The following is a 12,505-nucleotide window of genomic DNA, read 5'->3' on the forward strand; positions in this document are numbered from 1 at the left end:
CAACTTATCTTCTTGCTTCTTTGCTTCTTTATAAATTCATGCATCACTGGCAAATGTGACAAACAAAGGATATCCAAGACAAAGATAAACATTTTTACATCCCTCTTTCCCTACATCTGCTTATGTCTCTTGGCCCAGGTGTACAGAAGTCTCAGTCTTACGCCTGTGTTTGAGGTAATAGCCGTCAGAGTCTTAGGCGGTGGCCAATCCCATTGCAGGTGGGATTAAACAGGGATTAACTGTGTTTCTCTGTGAAAGCAGACAGACAGACTAGCACTAATCTGACTTTAGCCCTGTACTGAAAAGCAGCAGGCTTGAGCAATCCCACTCTTCCGTGCCTGCATTTTGTGTAAGTGTGTGTGTTTATGGGTGTGTGTATTCTTGGGCTTCTACCTTTATGGGAATCAAATATCCACTGGAGAACAAAACGTAAGGGAATAAATGTTGACGTCTACAAGGGTTTAGTTTTGGATTAGGGTTTAAGGTTAAAACCACAGTAGGAACTGGATTTCAGGTCAGGTTTTATAGTTATGGCTAAAGTGTTTTACATGCATTGGTTGATATCATTTACGTAAGTAATATTTCCAGGTACTTTGTTTCAGGTACAGTGAAAAATAATGATAATTTTTTTTAAAAAGGTAACTTGTTGCTATGAGTGAGAAAACTAGTAACGTGTAAATTCTAACAGCAAAATCATCACCAATATCACTGAGTGTTTTTGTTTTTTTCTCCTTTAGATTCTTTTGACTCATGAAATAATATGTAAATGCCTTTTTATTGTTACAGCTGAATGTGGTGAAGTAATTTTTATTATATCACCATGCTTTTAATATATTATAATGGCAAGGTATCATTAACATTACATATTATGGATTTTAAATCTTTAAAGCAGCTAGTAAGAGCAGCTGTCAGATAAAGTACACTAAAAAGTTCAGTAATTACTTCTTACTAAGACACATATGGATTGATGGATGAATGGACAAGACATCTATAGGGCATCATAAAATAAAATAAAAAATAAAAAATTGTATTGAGTCCATGTCATGGCCTGGATCTAGGGACCCAGAGCTCATGTATTTCTATGTTCATGTTTATTTTTCCGTGTGCAGTATTTTGGTTGTTCTCTCTCCTTTTTCTCCCTGTGTGTGTCATTTACGTTCGCACTCCTGGATGTTTTGGGTCGCCGAGGGATTGTGACTCAGAAGTGTTCCCGGCGCGCTGGAAGCTGCCACCCTTGCCAGCTGATGGCCTCGTTAAGAGCGCCCCATTTAAGAGTGTGGCTGAGCTCCAGTCAGCACTAGTTCCTAAAGTCAAACTCGTCAGTACAACCATGATCAGTGTTGGGAAGGTTACTTTTAAAATGTATTCCATTACACAATACAGAATACATGCCCCAAAATGTATTTTGTAACGTATTCCGTTACGTTACTCAATAAGAGTAACATATTCGGAATACTTTGGATTACCTATTATATTATCATGCTTTTTACAACTACATGAATGTACTATTGCTGTGTGAATTATTACTATTACTGAAGGATACCTGCCATACCAATACCAACTAGATTTAAATCTTAATATAAAATAAGTAACAGTAGGGTGGACATTAGGTAAGGCTGCACTTTTTGCAGCGATCTCGTATTGAAAACTATTCCACGCGTATAGAAAACAGGTCCGCGGCTCCGAAGTCCGAATTGTAGTAAAGGGACCTCTGGCTAATACGTCGGGTTCGTGTCGGGCTCGTAGCCAAAAACTAGCTTTACTTTGTTGTCTGGGTGAACTTTGCTAGCGAGAGACAGAGAAAGGCGTTGAAAGGCCGCTCCAACTGTTTTCGGAGGAAAACATGAACACAGTGTACAGTCGAGTCTTAATAGCTTACTTACAACTGGACTCGTCAGATATTCTTTTTGGCTGCAGTGGTTATTATTATATTTACATGCTTCCATCTCCCACTTCTGCTCAGTGACATCTCTTACTTTTCGACTCTCTTCCTCCCTGGCGCTCACAGACACATAACGGGTATGGCAGTCCATTCTCCCTGCAGCACAGACTACACTGCCCATGAGGCTACATTCTTTGGGACTATGCCTGTAACACTCATATTAAATAATTTTTGTGAATAACTTTTTAAAAATATTTCTTCACATCATTATGCAGGCCGCAAGTAGGGGTGACATGGGCCGCGGGATTGAGACACAGGCATTAGAGCCTTTTAATGCGTGTTTTGCTTGGGGTGTGGAAACCAAAAATAGAGAGGGCATAGCTGAACATATGATACAGGAAAATACTGCCATGTAAGCCCTTTATTTCAGCAAAGTAACTGTATTCTGAATACCACCTTTTTAAACGGTAACTGTAACGGAATACAGTTACTCGCATTTTGTATTTTAAATACGTAACGGCGGTACATGTATTCCGTTACTCCCCAACACTGACTGATAGCTATAGTTTGAAAACCTCGCTTTGGAAGGGATTGCTTAGTCACCATTTTGTGTTTTGTGTGTTCACTAGGAGTTGGGAGCGGAGTGTGTTTCTTTGGAGCAGAGCCACGGGTCGGAAATTGGAGTTTTTGGAGTTGCTGTTTTCAGCTTGTACACTCATGGACACTCGCACTGTGTGGGATTCTGGGAGAATTGCCACGGGGGCCACAGTGCTGGGATTGTATATAGTTGTTCTTCATCACCTCACTCTCAATAAATTTACTGCTCATTGTAAGAGTCCTGCATTTTGGGGCCTCCTTCTCACTGCAACTCCACGGTCTGCCATTGCAGTCCATGACAGTCCAATAGTTTAGTACTTGCTATATAAATCCATAACATTAATAAATATTAAGCTGATTGGTGTGTCTGCTTTCTGACAGGTGGTACCGTCTTGTTGCATTACACCTTTATGAAAGAAACCCAAACTGCGTTCTTTTGCACTTTGGATTAACAATGAGAAGAACTTACTTACTAGTAAGTACTTAGTAGAAAATCAATATCCAAATGTCTGTCATAAACTCTCCTAATATATGACTGATAAGACTGTAATGACTGCTGCCTCTCAAAAGCAAGGCAGGAATAAATGAACTATATTTATTTTTCACCTTGACAAACAGAGATAAAGTACACCAAAATACTTTTTACTTTATTTGTATGTATACTTTTCAATACAAAGTGCTAAACAATAATAAAAGAAACCACTAGGAAATATTTAATCGAACATAAATACAGTGGAATTTAAAAAACAATAATTTAAAATCTAAAATAATGATAATAATGATACGTTTTTCAGTTTTGGAGTCATTCTGTTTAATGAAAGTTTTAGATATCCAGATCGGAACTTCTTCCAGACAAGACCTAATGTGTGCATTATCAGCAGTACCAGGTTTTAATGGAACATAGAATTGTGTATCACCTGCATAGCAATAAAAATCTGAACCATGTCTCAGAAGTAAGAAAGATCCCGGGGGACCACACAAGCAAGATGACTATGAGAAGATGAGGCATCACCAGTCCTTAGAAAATGACTTATTAGAAAGATAAACCCATCCCAGCACCATATCACCAACACTGGTTTTAAATAGTTGATTAAGCTATTGTTATATATCAAAAGCTGAGCTAAGATCAAGCAGAATTTAGTCAATGAACAGCTTAGAGTCAGCAGTGAGCAGCAGATAATTTGAGCCCTTGACCAGAGCAGTATCAGTCCTATGATGTGAGCAAAACCCAGACTGAAATTTTTCAAAGATGTGATTGTCAGTGGCCACTGTGGCTGAGTGGCCGGCCATGGGGTTTTTTTCCCTAAAATTTGGGATAAAAATGGCAGTTTGGAGATGGGCCTTACAGCTGGATGGAGATGGGCCTCACTTAAAATTAAAGAACTTAAAGAGTATCAGTGATGGATTTTATTGAATTAAAAACTTCCGGGATTGTGACCATGGTTGATGATCAGTCATGAAAGATAGGTGTTGCTCACTTCCTTGAATTTCAGCTGGTAGGTGAACATAAGGTTCTTAAAAGCAGAGACAAAAGCATTTACTTTCTCCTTTTTCCACTTTCTCTCAGCCATTTCTGCATTCATTCTTTTGATGTCTTTAGTCCTCATTCAACCAACGAAGTGTGAAGGGCTTCAATTTTCTAAAGCTGACTGGGACTATAGAGTCCAGAATACTTGAGTGCAAGCTAATAAGAAGAAGGTCATCCACATCATGTTCACTGCTGATCAAAGTATTTGTATGAATGGTGAAATTCTGACAAATCTTTGGGTAGAAATCCGTGCCCATGATCAAATTATTGTTTGAGATTTAGAGGGAGAAGTGGAGTCTATAACAGCTCACAATTATGGTTTGAGACAAAAAATCCACTAAGCTTATGTCATCTACATGTTCATCAAACTTGTAGTTTACAATGCAGAATAAGTTGATGCCTAAGCCAAAAACAGTGAATATTACATTACACAAAATCTTAGTAGGAGGACAATCAAACTTGGCACACAGGTTCATCTGAGGCCCCTGAAGGTTCTCATCTATATCAGCTAATATTATGTCATCATACTGCCTAGTAACCACCTACCAACTGGCTATTTGCAGCATTTATGCTGCTAATAACACAACAATAACATCTATTTTAAATCCGCAACACAGTCTTTATTCAAGACATATTGTGATGGCTTGACTAGCAATCACCTAACAATGGAGCAAACAGACCAAACAATACTGTACCATAGGCATGTATTAGTGAGAGAAATGTACCCATGCTGGTGGGAGTGGATGTGGCTTTGACAACTTTTTTTTACCAACAGCCAATGGCACCCAGCCTCAGAGGGCTGATGTGAACAATAGTGGTAATATTTATACAATGCAATGTTCTGCTGAGATACCAGGGTTCTGTGTTTATGAAGTTTGACTTTGGCATGCACCACCTATCTAAATATTGTTGTAGGCTGTGCTCAATGGCACTTGCCAGTGGCTGCAGCCTGCCTCTGCAGGGCAAGGTTCCCTGCTACAATCCAAAAACTTCTGAGGATTAGCTTGAGGACAAAATCAGAGGTATCAACCCAGCCTTCAAACTTTGTAGTATTATCAAGCATTCACAAGAAGGGTTAGAATGAGACCTATTCTTGGATGACCAAGCCCGCAACCCACAAGACACAAATCTTCCTGTGGGTTGTACTTTCTGTTGCCAGACACCTGAGGACACGCTCAAAATAACGTGTCCATTTCCTAATGAGTCAGGGGTGTTTGGTTGGACAAAGGGGACCTACACAATGTAAGGCATGTTCTTTTTTTTTTGCTTTTGTTTGTATAAGTCATCATGCCTTTAGAGTCATCAAATCTGAAGGTTCAAGTCCGTTTTTTGTAGATCTCAAGCCTGCATTGTTCTATGGGTTTTTTTTATGTAAATACGGTGATGTGTTCCTCCTCCCATGGCACAGCACTGAAATGTGTTGTTGTCCAGCATGTACATGTCAACATTTCAAGATGTGTGTGCCAGAGGGAGGGATCGGAGGGAGTGTCTTTGCTTGCACAGTCACATGGCACATGTCCACAAGAACCAATCACTGACAAGGATCTGCAAGCATATAAGTTATAGTAGCATTAGACCGTGTCTGATGTTGCTTCTGTCAGCTAAAAATAATTCAGGTATAATTTTCCTTCACTTACCAAAGTTGGACAATAGAAGATTAGAAAAATGGGAGATACTTTAAACTCCTCAAACATCTTTCAAATTCCACGGCCTGCCATTGTTTTGCTGACCATGTCCACCCGTTTATGACCTCAGTATAACCTTCTTCTGATGGCTGGTTCCACTAAGATAATCTGCTTTATTACAAACCTCAGATCGTCTCAAACTGGTTTCTTCAACACCAGTAGTGCACCTATGCGATGCTGAAACTACAATTGGCCAACCAAAGCTAAATGGTATCAGTTAGAAGCTCATAAAAAAAACCAGAATTTAGCCAAAACATCTGATTTGAGCATCCATAAGACTGTACAGGCCAGCCTCCAGGTACGAAAGTTGTGTACCGTGAAGTCATATTTTGACTAATCCATTTGGTTAAAGAAGGACAAAGTTGAAGATTTTTTAAAGTGATAGCATAATTGAATCATTTACTTTTTTCTGACTACATTTTATTGCCCTTTTAATTTTAGTTTTTGGCGAAACTCATTAGTTCAAAATCTATTACTATAACAGCCACTTATTATGCATGCAAAACAAATTGTCCTCGCAAAGTCAGGATTTATCAGCCTTGTAGGTAAATGCTCCCTTCTGGTTTTTAAAGAGGGCAGAATGGTAAAATTTCAATCATAACTGATAGATATGAAAAGGGCAGAGCCATATAAATAAAACCAATATTGAATAAACTGGAATAATCTTTTTCTTCTGCTCTGTGAAAAATACATTCGATAAAAGCTTGACATTTGACTAAAATCTGTGCTCCAGGATATTATAAACAGATTCCCGTCTGGCTGCACACACACAGTGTCACCCTCTCTTCTCACTGCCGCAGCTGTGTGAGGTAATGTCTGTCTGTGTCTCTGTGCAACACCCTGCAAGAATAACAAATCCACCTCTCTCCCTCTCTCATCCTTTTTCTATCTCATTATCTCACCCTCGGTCTGTCTTTCTCTCTGCCCCCCACCTTTGCTTCCCTGTCTCTCTTCCCTCTGTCTACACTCATCTTTTCCTTGCTCGCTCGCTCGCCCACCCCCTACTCCCCCACTTCTGTTTGAGGCTAGACGCAGTAGACTATTAAAAATGTCCTCTGTCGAGAAAAGATTGTGTTGTAAACAAAGAGAGAAAGGGTGCATGAGGGAAACAGGCAGTAGATGGGGAGGGTAGAGAGAAATCCCATGGAAAAAAAAGACACTAAAATCACACACAAGCTTAACAATCTTATATCACTATATTCTGCACTTTTCTTAACCTCTGAAGCCTCAAGCATGTTCCTCTACGCTGTATTCAAGGAAACATATATATGTGTTGTTTAGAGACATTTGCATGGCTGTGTTTTGAAGACCAGACAGAGACAACCACAAGATTGAGGAGCCAAGTACACAGAGGGGTAAATATGGGTCAAGTCAGACTGAAGAGCCCAACAAAAACGGTTTTCTATTATTATTCTCAGTGGAACAAATCAACAAAAATAAAATCCCTCAGCAAACCTTTAAAACCCACAGTGAAATTAAAATGAGCAATAAGGCTTTATTTTTCACTGAAATGTTCTGCATGTATGAGCAGGCTTGATTGTAACCTGAAAAAGACAAAAAAAAAGATAAAAAAATGTTCTGAACTTGTGCATTTGCAAATCAGAAGATGTTTCGTTATATTGAAGTGGCTCTAATCAGTATGTTTATATTAATAATGTTTAAAACACCACGGTGTAAAAACAATGTCACGGTGAATGCTGGCTCTTATAATATTTTATCTAATTCCAAACAGAATTATGGTAAATGGCCTAAGGACCCCAAAGCGCTTCACACTACATTCAGTCATTCACACACACACTGGTGATGGCAAGCTACATTGTAGCCACAGCCACCCTGGGGCGCACTGACAGAGGTGAGGCTGCCAGACACTGGCACCACCGGGCCCTCTGACCACCACCAGTAGGCAACAGGTGAAGTGTCTTGCCCAAGGACACAACAACTGAGACTGTCCAAGCTGGGGCTCGAACCGGCAACCTTCTGATTACAAGATGAACTGCCAACACCTGCTTCTGTGGCTTAAATTGGTTTTAAATTGAGCTGTGCAGTTAGTAACCAACTAATACAGATAGTGGAGAATTTAGCTGACATTTTTTTCAGGGATCAGTACAAACCAAAACTAAAAGGGAGATATCGGTGGACTTACCTGCATTAAATGGACAGAATACAAATTCCACTACAAATTCCTCTGAAATCAAAGGTTTATACTTATAGGTGCAGTATTTAATATTTGTGTTTAAAGCAAACGTTCTCAAATTAAGAATGCTGAAGCCCAACCAGCAAACCAATAAAATTAAAGAATGAAAACCTCATGAAACTGAGATTTGCTCAGAGACGTCACCAAACTAAATATTTCCTTCTTTGTGTTTAAGCTTGGTGAGAGGTTGCTGGCTTTCACCAGATAAAATCTGTAGGAAAGAGTGTGCTGCAGCAAAAACCTCCCTGTGATTGCTTTGGTTTTTAGCAGATTTCCACAGTCGCACATAATTTGCATAGAAGACTGAAAATATTCCACAACTAATCACTGAGCAATAGTGAAACTGGAAAGTGTTCATCTCCAAAGTAAAAGTTGTGGTTTACTGCTACCATGCAAACTACTCTTGATTATATCAACTTGCTAGCAACCAAAGCAATTGCAAGGAGGCTTTCGGTATAGCAACATATATGTCTGTCTGACCAGTTTTATACCAGTGACTTCCAGTAACCCATAGAAATCACTCACCAACCAGTCACAGAATAATTGCTTTTCCCTGGCAATACATGGCTACCAGAGGGTCACTGACCAGTCTCTAGACCTGCATGAATGTTGCTTTAAAAATCAATTTCACACTTTTTGCCAGAACCCATTCACAACTGGGCCTGTCTTGCTGAGCACTGAGATTGTTTCTCCACTAAACTTTCCTTAATTAATTTCGAAATTTTAACCTGTTTCACCACCTTCTACTTCCATACCATATCTGACACTAACTTAAAGAACTCTTTCCAGCACTAACGTTCTAGTCTGACTGTATACTCCCTGCCGGTGTTTGTCATGCTCAATCAACTGTAATTTAGTATGATAGCTTAAACAGCTGCCCCAATACATAGCAATAATTGTGTTTAGCTTGTGATATAGCAGCTTTTTATTTCCTCTTAAAACCTTAACATTTAATAATTATTATATTTTGATGTAAGGGAGAACATTATGATCAAATGATGAAATACTTTGCTGTGATTACTGGCAGTAAACTGACTAATGGTCAATGTGGATGCAAACTAATTGTAAAAGCACCCTGGCATTAAACTTGAGACATGTTGTGTTTGTTTTGTTACTTTAAGTGAACACTTCTTGGTCTTTATTAACAAATTATTAAAGCTGCATTAATCGTGTTAATCTTGCATTTTTATCCTTTGTAGTGGTCTCAGTGGTTAACGCTTTGAGCTGGGAAAGGCTCCAGCTCCACCACGACCCTAGCTGGATAAGCATTTAGAAAATTACCAGATGTATGTTTATCGTAGGAGGACACAAAAGGATGTGAGGGTGTGTGCATTCGGATTTAAAAAAAAAAAATCTGTGAAGCCGCCATTTTGCGGTGGTGTCTCCGGTGAATGGCAGAAATACAATGTGAGCAGAGGCAAGGCCGGCAACATGAATTAAAAGACTAAAAAACAAGCAGTCGATCTTCCCACACACACGCACACACAAACACACACACACCATGAAAATTAAAATCAGGTCACACCGAGACACAAATACACACACACTGTATAAGAAGACTTCACATACACAAATCATTTTTGGACAGACATATCAGGCATTCAAGTTATCCAAGCACAAACAACACAGAGGGTCTCTAATTCAGTGTGTGTCTGTGTGTTCAGACGTGTGTGGTAGATTTAATGGTGTCATTGTATAATCAGGCTAATCTTGTTACAGTGTGACAGATTTGATGCCTTTCAATTTCCTGTCCGTCTATCTTGCTACTTTTCTCTATAAATAAAAAGAAATGCCACTTGGATTGCCTGTCTTTCATATATACAACTTACATTGTAATACAGTTGTCTGACTGCCTGATAGCTATTAATCATACACAGGAAAAAAGTCTAATGTGTTAAGCCTAAATCAATTATATATTGTATTTATATTTTATATAGTATTAGTTGCAATCAGTAGAGACTGCGTCTATAAAAAAGTCATACCCGATAGTCTCCTGGAGCTGCTGCCAACAATCCTGCTTCCTTTAATAGACCTGTTCTCGCCTTTTTCCACTAACATGTTTCTTCAACCTAACGCTTGCAGGTAATATCATATTTGGGTTTAAGCTGACCTAACTTTCATGTTAAGAGGCATCACTGGTGACAAGGGTTTTGTTCCAGCATCACCAGACAGGAGTCTGTAGTGAATGACCTCATAGCCTGTAAGCTTGGAGAGGGTGCATATAGGGCCAGGAATGTGATCAAAGCATTTGAGATTTTGCATCAGACTGGAAACACTAAGTTTGAGTTTAATATTCTGACGTGTCTGAAGAAACAACCAGAATTCTTGAGTTTGTCATTCTCTTGATGCTCAGCTGATTTGTCTGCTTGCAACGTTTTCCTTGATGGGTTCAAGTTGAAGGGTTGTCCCTTTTTTACACAAGATCCAGCATGTGCCCCTATGAATTTAAAGGGATTTATCCAACCATAGCAGGAGTACTGTGAACCTTCCACAAGGAGACTGCTATAGAGAGAATAGCAGCCACTGATTAATTGGGTATGCTTTTACATTTTAACAGGCATAGTCTCTAAATGTTCTGACTGTGCTTCATGCACCATAAATTAGTCTGTAAGTCCTTTAACCTTTGGCAGTCAGCTGACCTGAGGCCACTCTCAGTTGTCTCTTTGGAGACAGTCATGCTCATGCACTCTTGTCCATATCTATCAATTTCTGTGAGTTTTTAGAGGTGTGACAACTCAGCCTTGCTTAATTTCTTTCCAAGTGGCCACTTGTAGTACTGCAACAAAATATCCCCTGCAAACATTTTCCTATAGATTGATTAATCCTCCAGCTACAAAGAATAATTTTTTTCTGTAATCAGTTTTTACATGTATATCTTCTGTTTCATATCGCCCAGGCCCTATAAACCTGAGTTTTATATTCATAACATCAGCCCAATGTAAAGTCAGTCAGCAGGGGATTATTTGAACCGCATTGCGACAAAAGTTGCTTCAACTTTTCAACTTTTTTATCAGGGTTTTTTTTTTGTATTGGGGTTCCCACTGCAACAGAGAGGACTAATTGAAATGATGGTTATATTTTTTCTCACACAAGGCCTTAAACCCCCAAAAGAAATGTCTGCTTCATCCTGTCCATCCTAAGACTCATAAACTGCGATGCAGACTGTCTCACTGTCTGCCTCCCTGTCTCACGTATATATATATATATATATATTTTCCTTATTTCAGTTATGTGTATAGACAAAATTAAAATTGACAGTCTCTCTCTCACACACACAAGCGTAGGAAGGTTTCTTCAGAAGTCAATATTGTTTTAGCAGATACAGAATATTCTTTCATCCTAAACAGCAAAGAAAAAAGTCCCATTTTAAGGACTGAAACTGCAGCGCTGGATAAGCCTATTATAGTGTGTGTGTGTGTGTGTGTGTGTGTGTGTGTGTGTGTGTGTGTGTGTGTCTGGGAGGTTTTTTGGACTCGTTGATTACTCATCGCAAAGCTAAGACACACACACACACACATGCACAAAATGAGTAAAGCCTGTGTGACTGATAGGGTTTTCTAACACAGCAGATCAGACTGTGTCTCTGCTCTGGCTCGATGGTGTCTGTGTGTGTGTGTGTGTGTGTGTGTGTGTGTGTGTGTGTGTGTGTGTGTGTGTGTGTGTGTGTGTGTATTTGTGTGTTTGTGTGCGTGCGTGCGTGCGTGCGTGCGTGTGTGTGTGTGTGTGTGATATGTTCCCTTTAGTCTTTTTTTGGCTCATTCATTTAATCTTTCTTTCTTTGCCTGAATTCAACCCTGTCTTTCCTTTCTCCTTTATACCATATTTTTGTTTTCTTTAAACCTTTTTCCTATTGCATTTGTTCTTTACTTTTTCTCTTCACTTCTTGTTTCCTTTCTTGTTTATGCTTCCTTCCAATTTTTTCTTACCTGCAGTCCCTTGTCTATTGCATTTCCTCCTACTTTTCCTCTCCTTTACACTTCTCTCTTTCTGTCTGGCACTCTGCCTCTTCCTTCTCATCTTCCTCCCTCTCTCTCTCTCCCTCTCCCATTTAATGCTCCATCTATCCCCTCCTCCCTCCCTCTCCCTCATTATTCGGTATAATCGGTTGTCTAGACAGTGACTCCCCACACAGATCACACCTGAGAGAGGGAAATGGAGAGAGAGCGATGGAGGGAGCAGCAGAAAAAAGAGAGACGAAAAAGGAAATGAGACAGAAGAGAAGGAAAAAAACTGGTGATAAAATGATTTGCCTTTTTTCATCTGCTGAACTCGAAGGAAAGCTGTCTGACACATAAAGCAGACTGAGTGAAGGAGGGAGATTGAGAGAGAAGGAATAGAGAAAGACAGATGAAGGAAAGGGGGAGGGAGGCTAGAAAAGCGGCAATAAAAAGACTAAAGTGTATAACACACATGCAGACAGACTTTGCAAAACTGCAGATTGATAGTATGGAGTACCTTCATTAGCTCTGTTCCCTACGGTCTAGACTGGTTGATTTTCTGACGTATGCGTGTGAGTGTGTGGTCTTGCACTTCTATTTTTATGATGATCACTTTGCTAGCAATTTGGAGTGAGGTTTAAGAGGCTTCTTTTGGAAAGTCCGGACATCTGGACAACTTTT

At 39.5% G+C, this 12,505-nt stretch overlaps 1 long non-coding RNA gene across 2 annotated transcripts; it reads left to right on the forward strand.

Moving 5' to 3' along the window:
- The first annotated feature begins 291 nt into the window (after positions 1 to 291).
- Positions 292 to 2,715, forward strand: LOC147331017 (uncharacterized). 2 transcript variants are annotated; one of them, XR_015129251.1, is made up of 2 exons: positions 292 to 1,318; positions 2,512 to 2,715. It is a non-coding gene; the product is annotated as an uncharacterized LOC147331017 (long non-coding RNA). The 2 variants fall into 2 exon arrangements; XR_015129250.1 differs by having other exon boundaries at positions 292 to 429.
- The last annotated feature ends 9,790 nt before the right edge of the window (positions 2,716 to 12,505 follow it).

The sequence above is a fragment of the Aulonocara sp. 'chitande type north' Nkhata Bay genome, linkage group LG5, assembly GCF_057382095.1.
Source record: "Aulonocara sp. 'chitande type north' Nkhata Bay isolate Kocher_YH1m ecotype deep benthic linkage group LG5, A_spYH_male_GT1.1, whole genome shotgun sequence".
In the NCBI taxonomy this organism is placed as follows: domain Eukaryota; kingdom Metazoa; phylum Chordata; class Actinopteri; order Cichliformes; family Cichlidae; genus Aulonocara; species Aulonocara sp. 'chitande type north' Nkhata Bay.